General features: G+C 43.4%; 1 pseudogene; it reads left to right on the top strand.

Annotated features, from left to right (window-relative positions):
- The first annotated feature begins 24031 nt into the window (after nt 1-24031).
- Nucleotides 24032-24170, top strand: LOC123140401 (uncharacterized; annotated as a pseudogene).
- The last annotated feature ends 343 nt before the right edge of the window (nt 24171-24513 follow it).

Raw genomic sequence — 24513 nt, 5'->3', positions numbered from 1 at the left:
AATGGAAATTTGAGAAGGCCAGGCAGTTGAAGAAAGAATAGTACAAGAAGGAGCGCTTGCTGAAGAAGAATGTTGTCAAGATGAACACTGATGAACTTGTGGCTATTCAATCTGAAATCAAGAATCTAAGTGATGATTTTGATTGCTACTATGCTGACTGGCTTGGAGCTAAAGTCAGATTCGTCAATATGACGAAGGGATTCACCTCAAATGTTGCTGCCCCAACGCAACATGAATCTCCTTAGGCTGAGGCATCTGCTCAGCCCACTGAAGAACATGCCAACACTGCTGATGAAAATCAGGCTGCTGATGAGACTGCTAGTACCAGGGCTGATGACTGCATTCCAGCCGCTGATGAAACTGCCAGGGCAACCACTAGTATTGCACCTGAAGAAATAGTTAGGCCAGCTGAAGCTTCAACCGCTGTGCCTGAAGAAACTGACCATGCCAGGGCAACTGCATCAGTTGTGCCTGAAGAAAATGAACCAATTTCATCTGCTCCTCCTGTGCCTACACAAAGTCCAATTCTTCCTTCTGCATCAGAAGCTAAGAAGACCAAGGCTGCGGAGTGTGCAACTATGAAGAAAAGGAAAGCATCAACTTCATCAGAATCTTCAGCTCCGAAGAAGATGAAGAAATTGACAAGCTCATTTGAGAATCCTATTGATGCTGTTCCAGTCTCAAGCATGCCATCAAAGTAACTCATTCCTTTTGGTGAATACTATGAGATCCCAAGCGGATCCGATGTAGATGTTCCTTCTGCTGCTTCTTTAGAGCAGTTGGATGAAGAAATTGAAGTGGACATAACCCCTTCAACCACAGTTGTCCCATCACCCATGCCTCAGTTCACAGCTGAAGAGGCGGGCGTTAAAGAATTAAGTGAAGAAGATGAGGATCTGGACATTGGGATCAGAACACCAGTGATGAATGATGACTTTTGGGAAATTCTGCACCTCAATTCTCCTTTGTTCACTCCTCTGCAACAAATTCCTCAGTCCCTAGTGCATACTGAAGTTCAAATGGGCTCTGAAGAACCTTGCACCACTCCATCCATTCGTGAAGAAATTCCAGCCACTAGTGCTGATGAACAAGCTGTTGAAGAATTGAAGAACCAGGCTACAACTGAAGAAGAAACTGAAATTCCTCAGCTTGTGGTTCCTGAGACTATGATTCCTGAGGTTGTGATGCAATTGACTGACACTCCTCAGCCCAAGCCAAAGGATCCTTTCTCCAAGAAGCAAAACTTCAAGGTTGATGACTTCTTTCACGAGCATGTGTTCTTCACGGAGTACAACCCATATGACTCTACTCGTCTTAGAAGGAAGCGTTTCTGGACTGCCAGCCAAGCCAACTTCTATTCTTCACTGCTTTTCAACAAGGACAAAGTCTTTGACCATGAGCATATTCCTCATGTGGAAATGGAATCGTTGTCATGTTTCGCCCCAGTCCTCAGTGTTCTTCGCGATGCTGGACTACTCAACTTTTGCACTGACATTTGCGATTGGAATGAAGAGCTAATTCTTCAGTTCTATGCGACGCTGCACATCACAGGAGATGCTACAGATGTGAACTCTTGGGTGTTGGATTGGATGACAGAGAATACTCATTTCAAAGCACCGGCCTCCGAATTGCTTCATGCCTTGCCTGTCAGTCCTCCCCTTGAAGGTGCTCGTTGTATATACCATGAACATGAGCTTACGGATCACTACATGCAAGTGTTGATGAAGCCACTGAAGCCCGGTCAAGCCCCAAGGACCAAATTCCTCGTGAAGGAATTGCTGTATGTGCCTCGGACTATCTATCGCATTCTGACGAAGACATTGAGTCCAATCAAAGGCCACGACTCTAATGAAGAAGAGGTCATTGGCATCATGAAGAAGAATCTGCTTTTCAACATCATTCATGGCGTTCCTGTCAACAACCATGATTTCTTCATGAGGACTTTGGCCAATGTTGCATTATCTCCATTTGAGTTGAAGCCTTACGCTCCCTGGATTATGAGATTCCTCAGAACAAGGTCTTCACTCAACTACAAGGCCGACACACTCAACCATGGCAGCTACTTGCCCCCCATTGAAGTCCTCAAACGGAAATTTTCCTCTGCAGATGAAAAGGGCAAGGCCACTGCTGTTATTGATGAAGGCATTCGTCCATTGGATGTTCAGTTCTGCAAAGCTACATCTTACTCCACCAATGATGACTCTGCCACTCATGACTCTGCCGCCAATGCCTCAAAGCAAAATCCTCAAGGCACAGCTCCAAGGGTGATGACTGATTGTGAGCTTCTCCCCAGTCTTCACTAGAAGGTCGGTCTCAATCACAAATGGGTTAAGCGTCAGTTTGGGTCTATTCTTCACAACATGACTGCTACACACAATGCAGTGAAGAAGAACCACTACCACGTCCATGAAGTCTTCGGTCGCACCTGGGCTGTTCTATCTCATCTGTATGGTGAAGAAGATCTGAAGCAAATGGGTCTCAAGCAGGACTTTGACTGGTCTCAACCTCCAGCGAAGAAATTAAAGAAAGTCAAAGTTCCCTCCTTGGTGGCCAGCTCATATTCTTCACCGTGTGACACAGATGAGCATGAAGACTTGGACGACACTGCGGCAGACCCTACTTCAACAATCGACCCCAACAATGCTGGCGCTCCTCCATCAACATGATATTATTCAGGGGTGTTAGTCCTCATTTTTCGATCCTTTTGGTCATTCGATGACAAAGGGGGAGAAATTTGAGTTAGTCATCAAGCGGGTCTATATATGGGCGTTTTTTTGCTAAGTTACAACTCTCGTTCTTTTGAAGACTTTGCTAGATCGAGTTGTAAACTTAAACCCGATGGTGGTCTGATACTTTTGCCGTGTTCTTCTTGAAGGAAATATGCCCTAGAGGCAATAATAAAGTTATTACTTATTTTCTTATATCATGATAAATGTTTATTATTCATGCTAGAATTGTATTAACCGGAAACATGATACACGTGTGAATACATAGGCAAACAGAATGTCACTAGTATGCCTCTACTTGACTAGCTCGTTGATCAAAGATGGTTATGTTTCCTAACCATAGACAAAGAGTTGTCATTTGATTAATGGGATCACATCATTAGGAGAATGATGTGATTGACTTGACCCATTTCGTTAGCTTAGCACCTGATCATTTAGTATGTTGCTATTGCTTTCTTCATGACTTATACATGTTCCTATAACTATGAGATTATGCAATTCCCGTTTACCGAAGGAACACTTTGTGTGCTACCAAACGTCACAACGTAACTGGGTGATTATGAAGGTGCTCTGCAGGTGTCTCCGAAGGTACTTGTTGGGTTGGCGTATTTCGAGATTAGGATTTGTCACTCCGATTGTCGGAGAGGTATCTCTGGGCCCACTCAGTAATGCACATCACTATAAGCCTTGCAAGCATTGTAACTAATGAGTTAGTTGCGGGATGATGTATTACGGAACGAGTAAAGAGACTTGCCGGTAACGAGATTGAACTAGGTATTGAGATACCGACGATCGAATCTCGGGCAAGTAACATACTGATGACAAAGGGAACAACGTATGTTGTTATGTGGTTTGACCGATAAAGATCTTCGTATAATATGTGGGAGCCAATATGAGCATCCAGGTTCTGCTATTGGTTACTGACCGGAGACGTGTCTCGGTCATGTCTACATAGTTCTCGAACCCGTAGGGTCCACACGCTTAAAGTTCGATGACAGTTATATTATGAGTTTATGTGTTTTGATGTACCGAAGGTAGTTCGGAGTCCCGAATGTGATCAAGGACATGAGAGGAGTCTCGAAACGGTCTAGACATAAAGATTGATATATTGGACGACTATGTTCGGACACCGGAATGGTTTCCGGGAGTATTGGGCATATACCGGAGTATCGGGGGGTTACCGGAACCCCCCGGGGAGACTAATGGGCCTATTGGGCCCTAGTGGAGAAGAGGAGGGGAGGCCAAGGGCAGCCGCGCGCCCCTTCCCTCCCAGTCTGAATTGGACAAGGAGGGGGGCGCCCCCCTTTCCTTTCCCCCCTCTCTCCTTCCCTCTCCTCTCGTACTCCCACTTGGAAGGGGGGAGTCCTACTCCCGGTGGGAGTAGGACTCCTCATGGGGCGCGCCTAGGGTGGCCGACCCCCTCCCCTCCTCCACTCCTTTATATACGGGAGGGAGGCACCCCTTAGAGACACAACAATTGATCCCTTGGATCTCTTAGCCGTGTGCGGTGTCCCCCTCCACCATAATCCACCTTGATAATATCGTAGCAGTGCTTAGGCGAAGCCCTGCGTCGGTAGAACATCATCATCGTCACCACGCCGTCGTCCTGACGGAACTCTCCCTCAAAGCTTGGCTGGATCGGAGTTCGAGGGACGTCATCGAGTTGAACGTGTGCTGAACTCGGAGGTGCCGTGTGTTCGGTACTTGATCGGTCGGATCGTGAAGACGTACGACTACATCAACCGTGTTGTGCTAATGCTTACGCATTCGGTCTACAAGGGTACGTGGACACACTCTCCCCTCTCATTTCTATGCATCACCATGATCTTGCGTGTGCGTAGGATTTTTTTTGAAATTAATACGTTCCCCAACAGTGGCATCCGAGCCTGGTTTTATGCGTAGATGTTATATGCACGAGTAGAACACAAGTGAGTTGTGGGAGATACAAGTCATACTGCTTACCAGCATGTCATACTTTGGTTCGGCGGTATTGTTGGATGAAGCGTCCCGGACCGACATTATGCGTACGCTTACGCGAGACTGGTTCTAGCGATGTGCTTTGCACATAGGTGGCTGGCGGGTGTCAGTTTCGCCAACTTTAGTTGAACCAAGTGTGGCTACGCCCGGTCCTTGAGAAGGTTAAAACAACCCTAACTTGACGAACTATCGTTGTGGTTTTGATGCGTAGGTAAGAACGATTCTTGCTCAGCCCATAGCAGCCACGTAAAACTTGCAACAACAAAGTAGAGGACGTCTAACTTGTTTTTGTAGGGCATGTTATGATGTGATATGGTCAAGGCATGATGCTATATTTTATTGTATGAGATGATCATGTTTTGTAACCGAGTTATCGGCAACTGGCAGGAGCCATATGTTTGTCGCTTTATTGTATGCAATGCAATCGCCCTGTAATTGCTTTACTTTATCACTAAGCGGTAGTGATAGTCGTAGAACCAATAGTTGGCGAGACGACAACGATGCTACGATGGAGATCAAGGTGTCGCGCCGGTGACGATGGTGATCATGACGGTGCTTCGGAGATGGAGATCACAAGCACAAGATGATGATGGCCATATCATATCACTTATATTGATTGCATGTGATGTTTATCTTTTATGCATCTTATCTTGCTTTGATTGACGGTAGCATTATAAGATGATCTCTCACTAAATTTCAAGATAAAAGTGTTCTCCCTGTGTATGCACCGTTGCCAAAGTTCGTCGTGCCCAGACACCACATGATGATCGGGTGTGATAAGCTCTACATCCATCTACAATGGGTGCAAGCCAGTTTTGCACACACAGAATACTCAGATTAAACTTGACGAGCCTAGCATATGAAGATATGGCCTCGGAACACTGAGATCGAAAGGTCGAGCGTGAATCATATAGTAGATATGATCAACATAGTGATGTTTACCATTTAAAACTACTCCATTTCACATGATGATCGGTTATGGTTTAGTTGATTTGGATCACGTGATCACTTAGATGATTAGAGGGATGTCTATCTAAGTGGGAGTTCTTAAGTAATATGATTAATTGAACTTAAATTTATCATGAACTTAGTACCTGATAGTATTTTGCATGTCTATGTTGTTGTAGATAGATGGCTCATGCTGTTGTTTTGTTGAATTTTAATGCGTTCCTTGAGAAAGCAAAGTTGAAAGATGATGGTAGCAATTACATGGGCTGGGTCCGTAACTTGAGGATTATCCTCATTGCTGCATGAAAGAATTACGTCCTGGAAGCACCGCTAAGTGCCAAACCTGCTACAGGAGCAACATCAGATGTTATGAACGTTTGGCAGAGCAAAGCTGATGACTACTCGATAGTTCAGTGTGCCATGCTTTACGTCTTAGAACCGGGACTTCAACGACGTTCTAAACGTCATGGAGGATATGAGATGTTCTAGGAGTTGAAGTTAATATTTCAAGCAAATGCCTGGATTGAGAGATATGAAGTCTCCAATAAGTTCTACAGCTGCAAGATGGAGGAGAATAGTTCTGTCAGTGAGCATATACTCAAAATGTCTAGGTATAACAATCACTTGATTCAACTGGGAGTTAATCTTCCGGATGATAGCGTCATTGACAGAATTCTTCAATCACTGCCACCAAGCTACAAGAGCTTCGTGATGAACTATAATTTGCAAGGGATGGATAAGACAATTCCCGAGCTCTTCGGAATGCTAAAGGCTGCGGAGGTAGAAATCAAGAAGGAGCATCAAGTGTTGATGGTCAATAAGACCACCAGTTTCAAGAAAAAGGGCAAAGGGAAGAAGAAGAAGGGGAACTTCAAAAAGAACAGCAAACAAAATGCTGCCCAAGAGAAGAAACCCAAGTCTGGACCTAAGCCTGAGACTGAGTGCTTCTACTGCAAGCAGACTGGTCACTGGAAGCGGAACTGCCCCAAGTATTTGGCGGATAAGAAGGATGGCAAGGTGAACAAAGGTATCTATGATATACATGTTATTGATGTGTACCTTACCAGAGCTCGCAGTAGCACCTAGGTATTTGATACTAGTTCTATTGCTAATATTTGCAACTCAAAACAGGGACTATGGATTAAGCGAACACTGGCTAAGGACGAGGTGACGATGCGCGTGGGAAATGGTTCCAAGGTCGATGTGATCGCCGTCGGCACGCTACCTCTACATCTACCTTCGGGATTAGTTTTAGACCTAAATAATTGTGTAACATCCCAAAATTCTAAATTTTGGAATGTTATATTAAATAGATAGATTTGATTGATTGTTTGATTGATTGAGTGAAATTCGAAACTTTTTGAAAGTTAAATGAGAGGGAATAAAAGGACTTTCCCAAACTTTCATTTTCTTTTCTGATCTTCATCAATTCAAATTCTTTTCAAACACAAAACCCTGGAGAGAAGATGACATGACTTCTTCCATTTATTTAAATGACAAGGGGTGTTGAAAATATTTGAATTTCATTTGGAAAATATTTCCAACCCAGGAACTTTATGCAACTCAATGATTTTCATGAGAGAAGATAAAATGACTTCTTCAAAACATATGAAATATGAGTTGGGAGTTTCAAAGAATTAAATTCAAAGTTCGTTTGAATTTATTTTCAATTTGGAGTTATTTGAGTTTTATTCAAATTATTTTTCTCCAAAAATAAAATATACAGAATTAGGGTAACATGATTCCCTACACTAGAAAATTGGAGAGAAATAAATTTGAATTCATTTTGGTATTTTTTTAAAATGATTTTCGTTGGATTTTATTATATCAGGAGCACTGTTTGAATTATTAGAATTTGTGTGTATATTATTTAATGCTATAGAAATGTTCACGTTGTAGAAAATCTTTTTCTGAAAATTTTGATATATTATATGCCTATATAATATTTTCATTTTATTTTGTTTTATTATTTGTTTCCTCTGTTTGTTTAAAAAAAACTTCCTTCCTCCAACTGGGCCGGCCCAGCTCCAGGCCAGGCCACGGCCCAGCCCACGTCGCCCGTCGCCCTCGTCCCCGAGCGGGACTCCGCTTGGGAGTCCGCCGCCACCACGACCCCGCCGCCGCCGACCTCGACGGCCGTGCCCGCCTCGGCCTCCCCTGCCTCCTCCCGCACGCCACCTCATCACCCCCCCATAAAAGGCGCCGCCCCGGCCCCGTCTCACCTCTCCTTTCGCTTCGCCGCCTGCCGCCGCCGCATCTCGATGCCGCCGGCGAGATCCGCCGAATCCCGCCGCCCGAAGCCGCCATCCTCGCCGCCGATGACCACCGCCGTCGCCACCATCGCACTCGCTGCCCCACGCCGCCCCTCCCGAGCTACTCCGCCGCCGCCGCCGTGCCTCGCCGCCTCCGGGGCCACTTCGCCCCACCGCCGCCGGAGACGCGACTCGCCGGAGTTCCGCCGCCGGTTTTCCGACGAAGAATCGTCCCAACCGGTAAAACCCTAGATCATTTTTAAAAATAAAATAAAAAATAAAACCGGTTTTGTTTAGGTTTATTTAAATAGCGAACGTCCACTGTTTAAATCTTATAAACGAACGTGCGCTTTTTAGTCTTTTTCTTTATTTATAGTTTTCGGCCAGGGACCTTTATGTGATAAATTTCTTCACAGATTAGTCCCTAATCTTCAAACGCTCACAACTTTTTACTCGTTTATCCAAATTCAACGAAACCAACGCCCACTTGTTCGTTATGATCCCCTCTATCCAGTAATACAACTCAAACATGTTTTTGAAAGTTTAAAATTTGAATTCAAACAGTTTTGTATTTGAACTTCGTTTGATCATAACTTGAGTTTTATAACTCCGATTTATTTGATTCTTTTTGCATCTCGAAGCTCTTGACCTAAACATTCTGATAAGGCCAAATTCACATAATTTCGGTACTGTTAGAAATTGTTTTATGTTGCGAGAGTTATTTGCTTGGTTTTGATGTTTTCCGAATCGTCTTCTTCGTTCTTTCCGATCTTTTGAGTGATTGCTTATGTGTGGTTACCATTGCTTGCTCACGATAGATTGACCGGAGTATGACGAGTAGAACTATCAAGAGTTTTGAGTGCGAATCATCTTCATCAACATTGCAGGCAAGTAACACTTGATCATACCTTTCTACTACCCAGTTTTTATGCATTAGATCTATCCTCAAACATTGCATGATTAGGATCTAATTAAATTGTGGGTTATGGGTATTTGTTGAGGTAGTACCTATTACCTGTTTTATTGTCAAACCCTTGGGAGTTACTTCTACGTTTGCTTATTATGCCATGCTATGCAAGTAGACGGGGATTGGGTGAGTGAATTTTCCATGACAGATGTGAGTTTGTTAATTAATGGTTTATTTAAGGTGGCAACTTTAATACACATCTGGGTGGATTGAGGCACCTGGTTACTCCAGGACTTGCCTGTCTAGGCACCTGGGTTTCCAGGACTTGCCTGTATTTCTTCGGACCGCCACCCAGGCTCAAAGGGATCATGAGATTATTCAAACTAGAAACTTCCGTGTGCAGCCACATGCTATTATGGGCTCTAGCATAGTTGACTAAGTTGTGCGAACTCTTACGGGGTGGACTAGCAGATGTAGGGGATGTAGGTTGGTACGGTCTACCCCTATGTAAGGTGCAAGTGCTTCTGAAAGACTATGTCTCGGTCATCCGTTTCTCAAACACCATGTAGTGCGAGGAATCAAACGGAGGCGATCGAGTCATGTGGGGAAAAGTGCGCAAACCTCTGCAGAGTGTACAAACTAATCATGATTAGCCGTGTCCCCGGTTATGGACATCTTGAGTATCTTGTACCTGGATATCACGTGAATCTCATCATGTTACTTCTAATTAATATTGTTGGGTTTTAATGAGTACTTTTAATTGGGATTGAGGATGCTGTCAACCATTCTCAATGTTTAACAACCACCATGATAGTTAAATACATTTATTCCTTTGTAGTAGGGAAAAATTGGCTTTTCGCAAAAACTATAACCATAGAGCTTTTCCACCAGCCAACTATGCATGTAGTGATAGCCTTTTTCATCATTGCTCTATGGTGTGAATTTGCCAGTACATTCAATGTACTGACCCTCTGTGGCTGCAACATCTCATGTTGCAGGATCTTACGACGAATAAGTGATACGTTAGGGTTACGATTTCCTATACTCAACTTTGCCGTCGGTGTTGATGGGAATCCATAACCTTGTTGCTTCCGCTATTTTGGATTGAGGTAATAGTATTTACGTTACTTTATACATGTGTTTTACCTCTGTTATAAATCCTCGAGTACTGTGTGTGTCAGCATACCAATCCAGGGATGACACGTAAGCACAGAGACTTGACCCATTCGGGTCGGGTCGCTACAAGATGGTATCAGAGAACATGTTGACTGTAGGACATGACCCTAGAAACTGGCAAGCCCATAGGAAAGATTTTTCTCTATAACTTTCTTTTCAAAAGAATCTTTTACCTCTCTTCTCTTCTGAGCTTATTCAAATATTCCCTTTTAGTGAGACCATACCCCTTTCCCCTTTTGACCACTCAAAGATTCGACTGATGAGACCACTCCAAGAAGGACAAGATATCAGACAACTAAGACCGCTTCGGAATGAAGAGGATTTTACCGAGCATTATAATGATGGAAAGTACGACGGATAAAGACTTCGAAGACTAGGAGAATATGAAGAATTTCCAGATTTGGTATGACCAAGGAAGGCTACACTTATGGAACTTGACAGACTATGGAAGCTGTTAATACCCGAGATCAAGGTGTATCGGAGAAAGACCAAAACATGGAGCATTGGAACTCAAAGTTTTGTCAAGAAAGCCCTAAGGCAGGAGATATTAACTATGGAATAAAAGTTCATGGAAATGACAAGGGTAGAAACACGGTTATCAGTGATGTCATCGCCCGCTGATGCTATTGTCACCGTGCTGAGTTAAGCATGCATATGCATGGAAGGATTGGATGGTAGAAGGCTGATGGAGCACCTAACGGCAAGGAGAAGATTTAACCTTAGCCGGTGTATCACCAGGATCTGGAGTATTATATCAAGAAATTTAAGATGGATATGGAGGAAGCTATATTTGACAAGGAAGTATTTCATGAAGAACTCAGGAACAGGAAACTGAAGGTAGCCAAGCTGGAGGAGCAAAACCTCGAGATATCGGAGATTAGTCAGGAGCTGAAGGATAGAAGGACATGATTCATGTCAAGGAGGTTGAAACCCAGAAGTTTGGAACACAACTCCAGAATATTAAAGAATGTCAGGAGAAACTTCGCATCAATAGAGATGATCTGGCAAAAGGACTTGAGAAGGACAAGCATGATCTGAAGAAGCCATCGGAGACATGACCAAGACTTGAAGAGTTTGACGACTTTGAAGATTTATTGACCTTTAGAAGACCAAACCCCTGTTATATACTTACGTTAGATGCGACGATTGTGAGCTGTCATTTGTTTGTTGTTTTTTCGACAGCCACAATAAAATCTGCCTTTTCAAAACATTTGTTTGTATTGTGTGCATCCCTCTCTATCTTTCCTATCCCACCCCAAAACCCATGGACCCAATAGATGATGAATGGAGATGAGCTCATATTTTCTGGACCGATGGGTCAATTGGAGACAGACCGATGGATTCAGAACATGGAGGATCATATTGAGAACAACCCTATAGTCGGAAAGGATATGGCCCAACATGCTTTTCAATGCTTTGAAAGAGGTGTTGCTACTTGGTGGAGGATGTACCAAAACATCAATGGATGGCAAGGACTAACCACTTGGAAGGAATTTAAGTTGACTTTTCTAAAGTCTTAGTTTGTGTCCCAGAAGTTGAAGCCTTATGGAAGTGATATGAAGAAACCTTGTGCATACATGCTTTGTGGAGAAATAGGACAAACCATAAAGAAAACAAGGATGAATACCCTCATAAGTGGGGGATTACCAAAGGAGTTAGGAGAGGATCTCAGGGAACTTCGGTTGGAGATTGTTCCCAAAGGTTTTGTTGCAGCAATGGAAGTTCAGTCTACATTATTGGGAAAGACTCGTGAAGCTCACAAGTATGACAAAGAGATTGCTGAGTTAAAAGAAAGGATGAGCAAAGGAAAGGCCAAAGGTTTTTGTAAGGATGAGCACGACACCTTATGGTTTGAGGATAGTGTACGTGTACCCAATAATGCAGAGATCAGGAAGTTAATACTTCAAGAGGCATGACTCACCATACTCGATTCGCCCTGGAAACACCAAGATGTATTTGGATTTGAAGGAGTGTTTCTGGTGGACTGGTATGAAGAAGGATATTGCGGAGTATGTAGTCGCAGGTGATGTATGCCAGAGAGAGTAAAAGCAGAGCATCACAAGCCAACAGGATTAATACAGCCTATGCCGATATCCGAATGGAAGTGGGATAAGCTTGGCATGGATTTCATTACCAGATTTCCTAGAACCCGAACGGGATATGACTCTATCTGGGTAGTAGTTGATTCGCTTGACCAAAGTGGCTCACTTTATCCCAGTGAAAACCACCTATACAAGTGCGAAGTTGGCCAAGATATATTTGACCAGGATGTATGTCTGCAGGGAGTTCCGAGGACCATCGATAGAGGAACACGGTTTACCTCAAAGTTTTGGAATCAGCTGCACCACACTTTGGGTACTAGGCTAGAGTTCAGTACAACCTTTCATCCGCAGACAGATGGATATATCGAGAGAGTCAATCAGATTCTGGAGGACATGTTGAGAGCGTGTGCACTAGATTACAGATCTAGTAGGGATGATAATCTACCTTACGTGGAGTTCTCATACAACAACAGTTACCAAGCCAGTTTTAAGATGGCCCCTTTTGAAGCTTTGTATGGAGAAGGAGCCAGACACCGTTGATGAGGGATGAAGTTGGAGACTGTCAGTTGTTTGGATCAAATGTGATTAAGGATTCAGAAGAGAATGTGAAGTTATTCGAGATAGAGTGAAGGTAGCTCAGTCCTGGCAGAAGAGTTATGCAGACTCAAAATGCAAGGAGGTAGTCTATGAAATTGGAGACAGAACATGTGTTCGTGTGTCCCCTCTGCGAGGAGTTAAACGATCTGGAGTTAAGGTAAAGTTAGCCCGAGATTTGTAGGACCATACCGAGTTTGGAGCATATGGGAGAAGTGGCCAACAAGTTGGAGTCACCCGAAGCACTGTCAGGAGTTCATGATGTGTTTCACGTTTCCCAGTTAAAGAAGTGCCATGCAGAGATGGCCAATATTCCCCTGTAAGGACGCTTGACCCTGGAAAGGATAATGATGTTCCACGAAGTGGAGTATGGACTTCATAAGTATAAGTTTTATCTCGGTATGTGGGATACCCACGAGGATGAAGAGATGAAGTACTATTGGATATAAAGGAGATATGATGTTGGTAATATGGAGCAATTGTAACTCCGCGAAGAGTTTGAGTAATCATGTCCTAGTTTGGTGCCAATAGAAGGAAGAAGGACATTACAATTGGATGGATTTTGAGTATGCTAGGAAGATGGAAGTTGAATGTTGGAATAACGATCAGTTGCCCAGAGGTTGAGTTCAAGGTTTACAATTGAGGAGATGGGCCATAACCCACAAGCCCCAGGACCTGCCAAGAAGCAAGCACACCCTTGCTGAAGGAAAACCCTTGGAAGAGGATATGCCTTTATCAACCGACGATTTTATACGAGCAACACAAAACCTGAGAGTTGTGAAGAAAACAATAGATGTTTGTTTGGCTTGCAGAATCAATGGATTTATCCGAACTTGGTTCGTCGACAAGAGAAATTCTGCAATGCTTGAGAGGATGACCGAGTGTTAGAATGCGAGGTTCGCTAAACCATATACAAGATAATGATTTGGGTGCGGGATGGATTGATCACCATACCGACTTACTCTTATTATTTGCCTTGCTATGTGGGATGGTAAATCTGAGTGACTTACCTATAGTAGAGAGACGACGATCAAAACCTTGTTTAAACCTTAGAATGGTATAAGTATTTTTCCCTTGTACAAGGCAGTTGTTGCCAAATCGTAGGATATACGGTGAGGTTCAACCCAGACCCGTTTCCTGCAGGAGAAACCATAAATTGTTGACCACCATGAGATATCGATAGCTGATTAGTATTGGCGCCAGACCCGTCAGCTAAGAAGACCCAGTCTCGAAATAACCTTACCAGGATGAAATGGATACAAAAGAATTGAGGAAAAGGTTATGCCGCTACCGGAAGAGCCAGAGAAGGAATTATACCGAAGAATCTGGGAAGACCGACACTGCCAACAATAAGGATGGAGTATAAGAGTTTTGACGGAACCGTAACTATGTTTCTAAGGGTGGTAGCACCCCAGACCCCGGAGATGATCGATGGATTTTGAGAAGACCCCTACCCTAACCTATTTCTTGCTAGCCTCTCCGAATCTCGAGGACGAGATTCATTTTAAGGGTGGTAGGTTTGTAACATCCCAAAATTCTAAATTTTGGAATGTTATATTAAGTAGATATATTTGATTGATTGAGTGAAATTCGAAACTTTTTGAAAGTTAAATGAGAGGGAATAAAAGGACTTTCCCAAACTTTCATTTTCTTTTATGATCTTCATCAATTCAAATTCTTTTCAAACACAAAACCCTGGAGAGAAGATGACATGACTTCTTCCATTTATTTAAATGACAAGGGGTGTTGAAAATATTTGAATTTCATTTGGAAAATATTTCCAACCCAGGAACTTTATGCAACTCAATGATTTTCACGAGAGAAGATAAAATGACTTCTTCAAAACATATGAAATATGAGTTGGGAGTTTCAAAGAATTAAATTCAAAGTTCGTTTGAATTTATTTTCAATTTGGAGTTATTTGAGTTTTATTAAAATTATTTTTCTCCAAAAATAAAATATACAAAATTAGGGTAACATGATTCCCTACACTAGAAAATTGGAGAGAAATAGATTTGAATTCATTTTGGTATTTTTTTAAAATGATTTTCGTTGGATTTTATTAGATCAGGAGCACTGTTTGAATTATTAGAATTTGTGCGTATATTATTTAATGCTATAGAAATGTTCACGTTGTAGAAAATCTTTTTCTGAAAATTTTGATATATTATATGCCTATATAATATTTTCATTTTATTTTGTTTTATTATTTGTTTCCTCTGTTTGTTTTAAAAAAAACTTCCTTCCTCCAACTGGGCCGGCCCAGCTCCAGGCCAGGCCGCGGCCCAGCCCACGTCGCCCGTCGCCCTCGTCCCCGAGCGGGACTCCGCTCGGGAGTCCGCCGCCACCACGACCGCGCCGCCGTCGACCTCGATGGCCGTGCCCACCTCGGCCTCCCCTGCCCCCTCCCGCACGCCACCTCCTCGCCCCCCCCATAAAAGGGGCCGCCCCGGCCCCGTCTCACCTCTCCTTTCGCTTCGCCGCCTGCCGCCGCCGCATCTCGATGCCGCCGGCGAGATCCGTCGAATCCTGCCACCCGAAGCCGCCACCCTCGCCGCCGATGACCACCGCCGTCGCCACCATCGCACTCGCCGCCCCACGCCGCCCCTCCCGAGCTACTCCGCCGCCACCGCCGTGCCTCGCCGCCACCGGGGCCACTTCGCCCCGCCGCCGCCGGAGACGCGACTCGCCGGAGTTCCGCCGCCGGTTTTCCGACGGAGAATCGTCCCAACCGGTAAAACCCTAGATCGTTTTTAAAATAAAATAAAAAATAAAACTGGTTTTGTTTAGGTTTATTTAAATAGCGAACGTCCACTGTTTAAATCTTATAAACGAACGTGCGCTTTTTAGTCTTTTTCTTTATTTATAGTTTTCGGCCAGGGACCTTTTTGTGATAAATTTCTTCACAGATTAGTCCCTAATCTTCAAACGCTCACAACTTTTTATTTTTATCCAAATTCAACGAAACCAACGCCCACTTCTTCGTTATGATCCCCTCTATCCGGTAATCCAACTCAAACATGTTTTTGAAAGTTTAAAATTTGAATTCAAACAGTTTTGTATTTGAACTTCGTTTGATCATAACTTGAGTTTTATAACTCCGATTTATTTGATTCTTTTTGCATCTCGAAGCTCTTGACCTAAACATTATGATAAGGCCAAATTAAAATAATTTTGGTACTGTTAGAAATTGTTTTATGTTGCGAGAGTTATTTGCTTGGTTTTGATGTTTTCCGAATCGTCTTCTTCGTTCTTTCCGATCTTTTGAGTGATTGCTTATGTGTGGTTACCATTGCTTGCTCACGATAGATTGACCGTAGTATGACGAGTAGAACTATCAAGAGTTTTGAGTGTGAATCATCTTCATCAACATTGCAGGCAAGTAACACTTGATCATACCTTTCTACAACCCAGTTTTTATGCATTAGATCTATCCTCAAACATTGCATGATTAGGATCTAATTAAATTGTGGGTTATGGGAATTTGTTGAGGTAGTACCTATTACCTGTTTTATTATCAAACCCTTGGGAGTTACTTCTACATTTTCTTATTATGCCATGCTATGCAAGTAGACGGGGATTGGGTGAGTGAATTTTCCATGACAGATGTGAGTTTGTTAATTAATGGTTTATTTAAGGTGGCAACTTTAATACACATCTGGGTGGATTGAGGCACCTGGTTACTCCAGGACTTGCCTGTCTAGGCAGCTGGGTTTCCAGGACTTGCCTGTATTTCTTCGGACCGCCACCCAGGCTCAAAGGGATCATGAGATTATTCAAACTAGAAACTTCCGTGTGCAGCCACATGCTATTATGGGCTCTAGCATAGTTGACTAAGTTGTGCGAACTCTTACGGGGTGGACAAGCAGATGTAGGGGATGTAGGTTGGTACGGTCAACCCCTATGTAAGGTGCAAGTGCTTCTGAAAGACTATGTCTCGGTCATCCGTTTCTCAAACACCATGTAGTGCGAGGAATCAAACGGAGGCGATCGAGTCATGTGGGAAAAAGTGCGCAAACCTCTGCAGAGTGTACAAACTAACCATGATTAGCCGTTTCCCCGGTTATGGACATCTTGAGTATCTAGTACCTGGATATCATGTGAATCTCATCATGTTACTTCTAATTAATATTGTTGGGTTTTAATGAGTACTTTTAATTGGGATTGAGGATGCTGTCAACCATTCTCAATGTTTAACAACCACCATGATAGTTAAATACATTTATTCCTTTACAGTAGGGAAAAATTGGCTTTTCGCAAAAACTGTAACCATAGAGCTTTTCCACCAGCCAACTATGCATGTAGTGATAGCCTTTTTCATCATTGCTCTATGGTGTGAATTTGCCAGTACATTCAATGTACTAACCCTCTATGGCTGCAACGTCTCATGTTGCAGGATCTTACGACGAGTAAGTGATACATTAGGGTTACGATTTCCTATACTCAACTTTGCCATTGGTGTTGATGGGAATCCATAACCTTGTTGCTTCCGCTATTTTGGATTGAGGTAATAGTATTTACTTTACTTTATACATGTGATTTACCTCTATTATAAATCCTCGAGTACTGTGTGTGTCAGCATACCGATCCAGGGATGACACGTAAGCACAGAGACTTGACCCATTCGGGTCGGGTCGCTACAAATTGTTATTTGGTGCCAACGTTGAGCATGAACATTATATCTGGATCTTGTTTGATGTGAGAAGGTTATTTATTTAAATATGAGAATAATGGTTGTTCTATTTATATGAGTAATATCTTTTATGGTCATGCACCCTTGAAGAGTGGTCTATTTTTGATGAATCTTGATAGTAGTGATACACATATTCATAATGTTGAAGCCAAAAGATGCATAGTTGATAATGATAGTGCAACTTATTTGTGGCACTGCCGTTTGGGTCATATTGGTGTAAAGCGCATGAAGAAACTCCATACTGATGGACTTTTGGAATCACTTGATTATGAATCACTTGGTACTTGGGAACCATGCCTCATGGGCAAGATGACTAAACCGCCGTTCTCCGGAACTATGGAGCGAGCAACTGATTTGTTGGAGATCATACATACTAATGTATGTAGTCCAATGAATGTTGAGGCTCGCGGTGGGTATCGTTCTTTTCTCACCTTCACAGATGATTTAACCAGATATGGGTATATCTACTTAATGAAACATAAGTCTGAAACATTTGAAAAGTTCAAAGAATTTCAGAGTGAAGTTGAAAATCATCGTAACAAGAAAATAAAGTTTCTACGATCTGATCGTGGAGGAGAATATTTGAGTTACGAGTTTGGTATACATTTGAAACAATGCAGAATAGTTTCGCAACTCACGCCACCCAGAACACGACAGCGTAATGGTGTGTCCGAACGTCGTAATTGTACTTTACTAGATATGGTGCGATCTATGATGTCTCTTACTGATTTACCGCTATCATTTTGGGGTTATGCTTTAGAGATAGCTGCATTCACATTAAATAGGGCACCATCGAAATCCATTGAGACGACGCCTTATGAACTGTGGTTTGGCAAGAACCAAAGTTGTCGTTTATTAAAGTTTGGAGCTACGATGCTTATGTGAAAAAGCTTCAACCTGATAAGCTCGAACCCAAATCGAAGAAATGTGTCTTCATAGGATACCCAAAGGAAACTGTTGGGTACACCTTCTATCACAGATCCGAAGGCAAGACATTGGTTGCCAAGAATGGATCCTTTCTAGAGAAGGAGTTTCTCTCGAAAGAAGTGAGTGGGATGAAAGTAGAACTTGATGAGGTAACTGTACCTGCTCCCTTATTGGAAAGTAGTTCATCACAGAAACCAGTTCCTGTGACACCTACACCAATTAGTGAGGAAGCTAATGATATTGATCATGAAACTTTAGATCAAGTTACTACCAAACCTCGTAGGTCAACCAGAGTAAGATCCGCACTAGAGTGGTACGGTAATCCTATTCTAGAGGTCATGTTACTTGACCATGGCAAACCTACGAACTATGAAGAAGCAATGATGAGCCCAGATTCCGCAAAATGGCTTGAGGCCATGAAATCTGAGATGGAATCCATGTATGAGAACAAAGTGTGGACTTTGGTTGACTTGCCCGATGATCGGCAAGCCATCGAGAATAAATGGATCTTCAAGAAGACGATTGACGCTGATGGTAATGTTATTGTCTACAAAGTTCAACTTGTTGCAAAAGGTTTTCAACAAGTTCAAGGGGTTGACTACGATGAGACTTTCTCACCCGTAGTGATGCTTAAGTTTGTCTGAATCATGTTAGCAATTGCCGCATTTTATGATTATGAAATTTGGCAAATGGATGTCAAAACTACATCCCTGAATGGATTTTTGGAAGAAGAGTTGTATATGATGCAACAAGAAGGTTTTGTTGATCCAAAAGGTGCTGACAAAGTATGCAAGCTCCAACGATCCATTTATGGACTGGTGCAAGCCTCTCGGAGTTGGAATAAACACTTTGATAGTGTGATTAAAGCATATGGTTTTGTACAGACTTTTGGAGAAGCCTGTATTTACAAGAAAGTGAGTGGGAGCTCTGTAGCATTTCTGATATTATATGTGGATGACATATTGTTGATTGGAAATGATATAGATTTTCTGGATAGCATAAAGGAATATTTGAATCAGAGTTTTTCAATGAAGGACCTCGGTGAAGCTGCTTATATATTGGGCATCAAGATCTATAGAGATAGATCAGGACACTTAATTGGACTCTCACAAAGTACATACCTTGATAAAGTTTTGAAAAAGTTCAAAATGGATCAAGCAAAGAAAGGGTTCTTGCCTGTAATACAAGGTGTGAATTGAGTCAGACTCAATGCCCGACCACTGCAGAAGATAGAGAGAAGATGAAAGATGTTCCCTATGCTTCAGCCATAGGCTCTATCATGTATGCAATGTTGTGTACCACACCTGATGTGTGCCTTGCTATTAGTTTAGCAGGGAGGTACCAAAGTAATCCAGGAGTGGATCACTGGACAGCGGTCAAGAACATCCTGAAGTACCTGAAAAGGACTAAGGATATGTTTCTCGTTTATGGAGGTGACAAAGAGCTAGTCGTAAATGGTTACATCGATGCAAGCGTTGACACTCATCCGGACAATTCTAAATCGCAAACCAGATACGTGTTTATATTGAATGGTGGAGCTGTCAGTTGGTGCAGTTCTAAACAAAGCGTCATGTCGGGATCTACATGTGAAGCAGAGTACATAGCTACTTCAGAAGCAACAAATGAAGGAGTCTGGATGAAGGAGTTCATATCCGATCTAGGTGTCATACCTAGTGCATCGGGTCCAATGAAAATCTTTTGTGACAATACTGGTGCAATTGCCTTGGCAAAGGAATCTAGATTTCACAAGAGAACCAAGCACATCGAGAGACGCTTCAGCTCCATCCGGGATCAAGTCCAGGTGGGAGACATAGAGATTTGCAAAATACATATGGATCTGAATGTTGCAGACCCATTGACTATGCCTCTTCCACGAGCAAAACATGATCAACACCAAGGCTCCATGGGTGTTAGAATCATTACTGTGTAATCTAGATTATTGACTCTAGTGCAAGTGGGAGACTGAAGGAAATATGCCCTAGAGGCAATAATAAAGTTATTATTTATGTCCTTATATCATGATAAATGTTTATTATTCATGCTAGAATTGTATTAACCGGAAACATGATACATGTGTGAATACATAGACAAACAGAATGTCACTAGTATGCCTCTACTTGACTAGCTCGTTGATCAAAGATGGTTATGTTTCCTAACCATAGACAAAGAGTTGTCATTTGATTAATGGGATCACATCATTAGGAGAATGATGTGATTGACTTGACCCATTTCGTTAGCTTAGCACTTGATCATTTAGTATGTTGCTATTGCTTTCTTCATGACTTATACATGTTCCTATAACTATGAGATTATGCAACTCCCGTTTATCGGAGGAACAATTTTTGTGCTACCAAACGTCACAACGTAACTGGGTGATTATAAAGGTGATCTACTGGTGTCTCTGAAGGTACTTGTTGGGTTGGCGTATTTCGAGATTAGGATTTGTCACTCCGATTGTCGGAGAGGTATCTCTGGGCCCACTCGGTAATGCACATCACTATAAGCCTTACAAGCATTGTAACTAATGAGTTAGTTGCGGGATGATGTATTACGGAACGAGTAAAGAGACTTGCCGGTAACGAGATTGAACTAGGTATTGAGATACCGACGATCGAATCTCGGGCAAGTAACATACCGATGACAAAGGGAACAACGTATGTTGTTATGCGATTTGACCAATAAAGATCTTCGTAGAATATGTGGGAGCCAATATGAGCATCCAGGTTCCGCTATTGGTTATTGACCAGAGACATGTCTCGGTCATGTCTACATAGTTCTCGAACCCGTAGGGTCCGCACGCTTAAAGTTCGATGACGGTTATATTATGAGTTTATGTGTTTTGATGTACCGAAGGCAGTTCGGAGTCCCGGATGTGATCACGGACATGACGAGGAGTCTCGAAACGATCTAGACATAAAGATTGATATATTGGACGACTATGTTCGGACACCGGAATGGTTTCGGGGAGTATTGGGCATATACCGGAGTACCGGGGGGTTACCGGAACCCCCGGGGAGACTAATGGGCCTATTGGGCCCTAGTGGAGAAGAGGAGGGGAGGCCAACGGCAGCTGCGTGCCCCCTTCCCCCCAGTCCGAATTGGGCAAGGAGGGGGGGGGGGCGCCCCCCTTTCCTTTCCCCCTCTCTCTCCTTCCCTCTCCTCTCCTCTCCTCTCCTCTCCTCTCCTCATGGGGCGCGCCTAGGGTGGCCGGCCCCCTCCCCTCCTCCACTCCTTTATATACGGGGAGGGAGGCACCCCTTAGAGACACAACAATTGATCCCTTGGATCTCTTAGCCATGTGCGGTGCCCCCCTCCACCATAATCCACCTCGATAATATTGTGGCGGTGCTTAGGCGAAGCCCTGTGTCGGTAGAACATCATCATCGTCACCATGCCGTCATGCTGACGGAACTCTCCCTCAAAGATCGGCTGGATCGGAGTTCAAGGGACGTCTTCGAGTTGAACGTGTGCTAAACTCGGAGGTGCCGTGCGTTCGGTACTTGATCGGTCGGATCGTGAAGATGTACGACTACATCAACCGCGTTGTGCTTACGCTTCCGCATTCGGTCTACGAGGGTACGTGGACACACTCTCCCCACTCGTTGCTATGCATCACCATGATCTTGCGTGTGCGTAGGAATTTTTTGAAATTACTACGTTCCCCAACACTTCTGCATGCTTATTCCTCATATATGTTAATGCATGCATGCTGAATTACATCAGGAACCATATTTCATCATGCATTTCAAATTCTTCATATTATATGTTAAATACGTGTATGAATTACAAGATATAGGGGGAGATCTCCATGACTTTGCTCTTGAAGTGTGCATTGCTTCAAAAGCAAACTCCTCACTATGCAAAACTTCAGGGGGAGTTCTTCTATATCTTGCAATCAAATTCCTCAATATTAGTATTTACACTTCATATATTTTATCCCCATTGAAAACTAAAGCTATATTGTCATCAATCACCAAAAAGGGGGAGATTGTAAGTGCATCTAGTGCCCCTTAGTGATTTTGGTGTATTGAAGACTTATAGGTTAAGGGACTAATGTGTTTGTGAGTGTACACAGGTCTATAAGTCTATGAGGAGTTTGATATTTACAGAGAAAGTCGACCCCTAAAAATGAATGTCTTCGACTGAAGCCTTTGGATTTCTGAAGACTTTTTGAAGACTTTAAAAGTGAAGAAATTGGTGTGACCATGAAGACTTGGTATTAATACGAGGAACATGAAGCATGAAGACTTTTGTTTTCGTAGTTTCATTTTCTCTTTCTTGAGTCATAGGAAACACCGTATTGTTAAAGGGGGTCGAGGAAAGGAAAAATTTCCAAGTGATGCTCATCTCAAAATCCTACACCTACCAATCCCTTTGAGTGAAGCCATTGGAAGTTCAATCAATTTCTTTAGTGACAGAGACGAAGTTCTTCTGGTCTCTGAGGAATTTGTTCTGACTGAGGAGTTAGGAATTCGCCAGTGCGGATTGCCTACAAGTGAGGAACATGATAGCCCTGAGGAATTTGAGCCTCAAATTTCCGACCGTTGCTGTGCTACACGCCAGCTGTCCCAAAATATCTACCCACCTACCGGTCATATCATTGAAGGGCATTTATGTCTTATCATGCCGGGCTACTCCCTAGGCTATAAATAGCCCCCCCTACAACCACTAGCTAGTTGGCTGCTCCGAGAGAAACTGACACTTATCATTTGAGAGCATCCCATCCTCCGAGGACTTAGAGCGAAAATCATCAAGTGAGGAAAACCCAAACCCAAACACCTACAAACCCAAAGTGATTGAGCATCACTGAAGAGATTGATCCTGTGTGGATCCGACGCTTGTTACCTTGGAAGACTATGCATCTTCCAGACGGTTAGGCGTCATGGTCTGAGCATCCAAGAGGAAATTGTGGATCACCGAGTGACCGAGTTTGTGAAGGTTCGGAAGTCACCTGAAGACTTACCATGAGTGATTGGGCGAGGTCTGTGTGATCTTAGCTCATGGAGAATACAGTGAGGACTGTGTGTCCGGGACTGTGTGTCCTCAGTTTTAAATACCTAGCTTCTCCAACCAGACGTACAACTGTCACAGCAGTTGGAACTGGTCTGCCAAATCATTGTCTTCACCAAGCCTACTGGTTCTATTTCCTCAACTATTCCATTTCTTCATTACTGTAATATGTGCTTGTTCATATCTGTTTGAAGACTTTGACTGAAGACTTTCTAAATTTCCTTAGTTCAGTTTCTTCAGTCTGTTTGTCTTCATCCTGTTTATCCCGCGTTTATGCTTTCTGTACTCTATGCTTGTTTTCATTTCATCATGATGATCATGCTTATGTTCTGTTATGTTTGCATTTGAGTACTTATTCCGCTGCAAGTAGTTCTTCTCTTAGGAATTTCCTCAACCTGAAATTCCTCAGTGAAGAATTCATAAAAATCACCTATTCACCCCCCTCTAGTCGATATAACGCACTTTCAGCCACCAAGGATAAGGATGGCAAGGGGTCTTCTGAGGCCAACCCTCTCCACCCTCTTTGGGTCAGGGAGGACCAGCAGGTGCTGGGCTATCTGCTCGACAACCTCTCCAAGGAGGTGCTCATCACGGTGACCACGATCACCATAGCGCGCGAGCTATGGGTGGCACTGTCGGGCATGTTGTCGTTGCAATCCCTCATCCGCGTGAACAACATCCTAACTATGCTCATCAACACACAAAAGGGCAATCAATCGGTTGCCTACTACTTCGCCTCCTTGTGTGGACTCGCTGATGAACTCGCCACTGCAGGCAAGCCTATCCAGGATGACAAGTTGATCTCGTACATCCCGCACGGGCTGGACGTCGACTATCAGCCGCTTGTCTCAGCCCTCGACGCCCGCATCACACCTGTTACTCTCGATGAGCTCTACGCCATGATGAGTAACTTTGATCAGCACATGGCCCAATTCCATGGCTCGGTCGGTGGCTTCAAGTCGTTTGCCAACACCATGAGACAATGCCACGTCTCGCGACCGTGGTGGTGTCCTTCGCTCGTGTGAAGCTCCCCGCAACAAGGGGCGGTCAGGAGGAAACGGAAACAGCGGCGGCTCCTCCAATCCTCGCAATGGGCGCTCCACCAACTCCAAGGGTCGTCGTGGTGGCGGCTCCAACAAGTCTCGTTCGGACACGCCATGCTGTCAGATCTGTAGCAAACCCGTCACACGGCAAAGGACTGTTGGTACCTCTACGATGAAGAGGATGACTCCTCCCAAGATGAAGAAAAAGTTGATGCCGC

Source organism: Triticum aestivum, chromosome 6B (genome assembly GCF_018294505.1).
Source record: "Triticum aestivum cultivar Chinese Spring chromosome 6B, IWGSC CS RefSeq v2.1, whole genome shotgun sequence".
Taxonomy (NCBI): Eukaryota; Viridiplantae; Streptophyta; class Magnoliopsida; order Poales; family Poaceae; genus Triticum; species Triticum aestivum.
The sequence above is the reverse complement of the archived record's forward strand: the minus strand, read 5'-3'. Positions and strand labels throughout refer to the sequence as shown.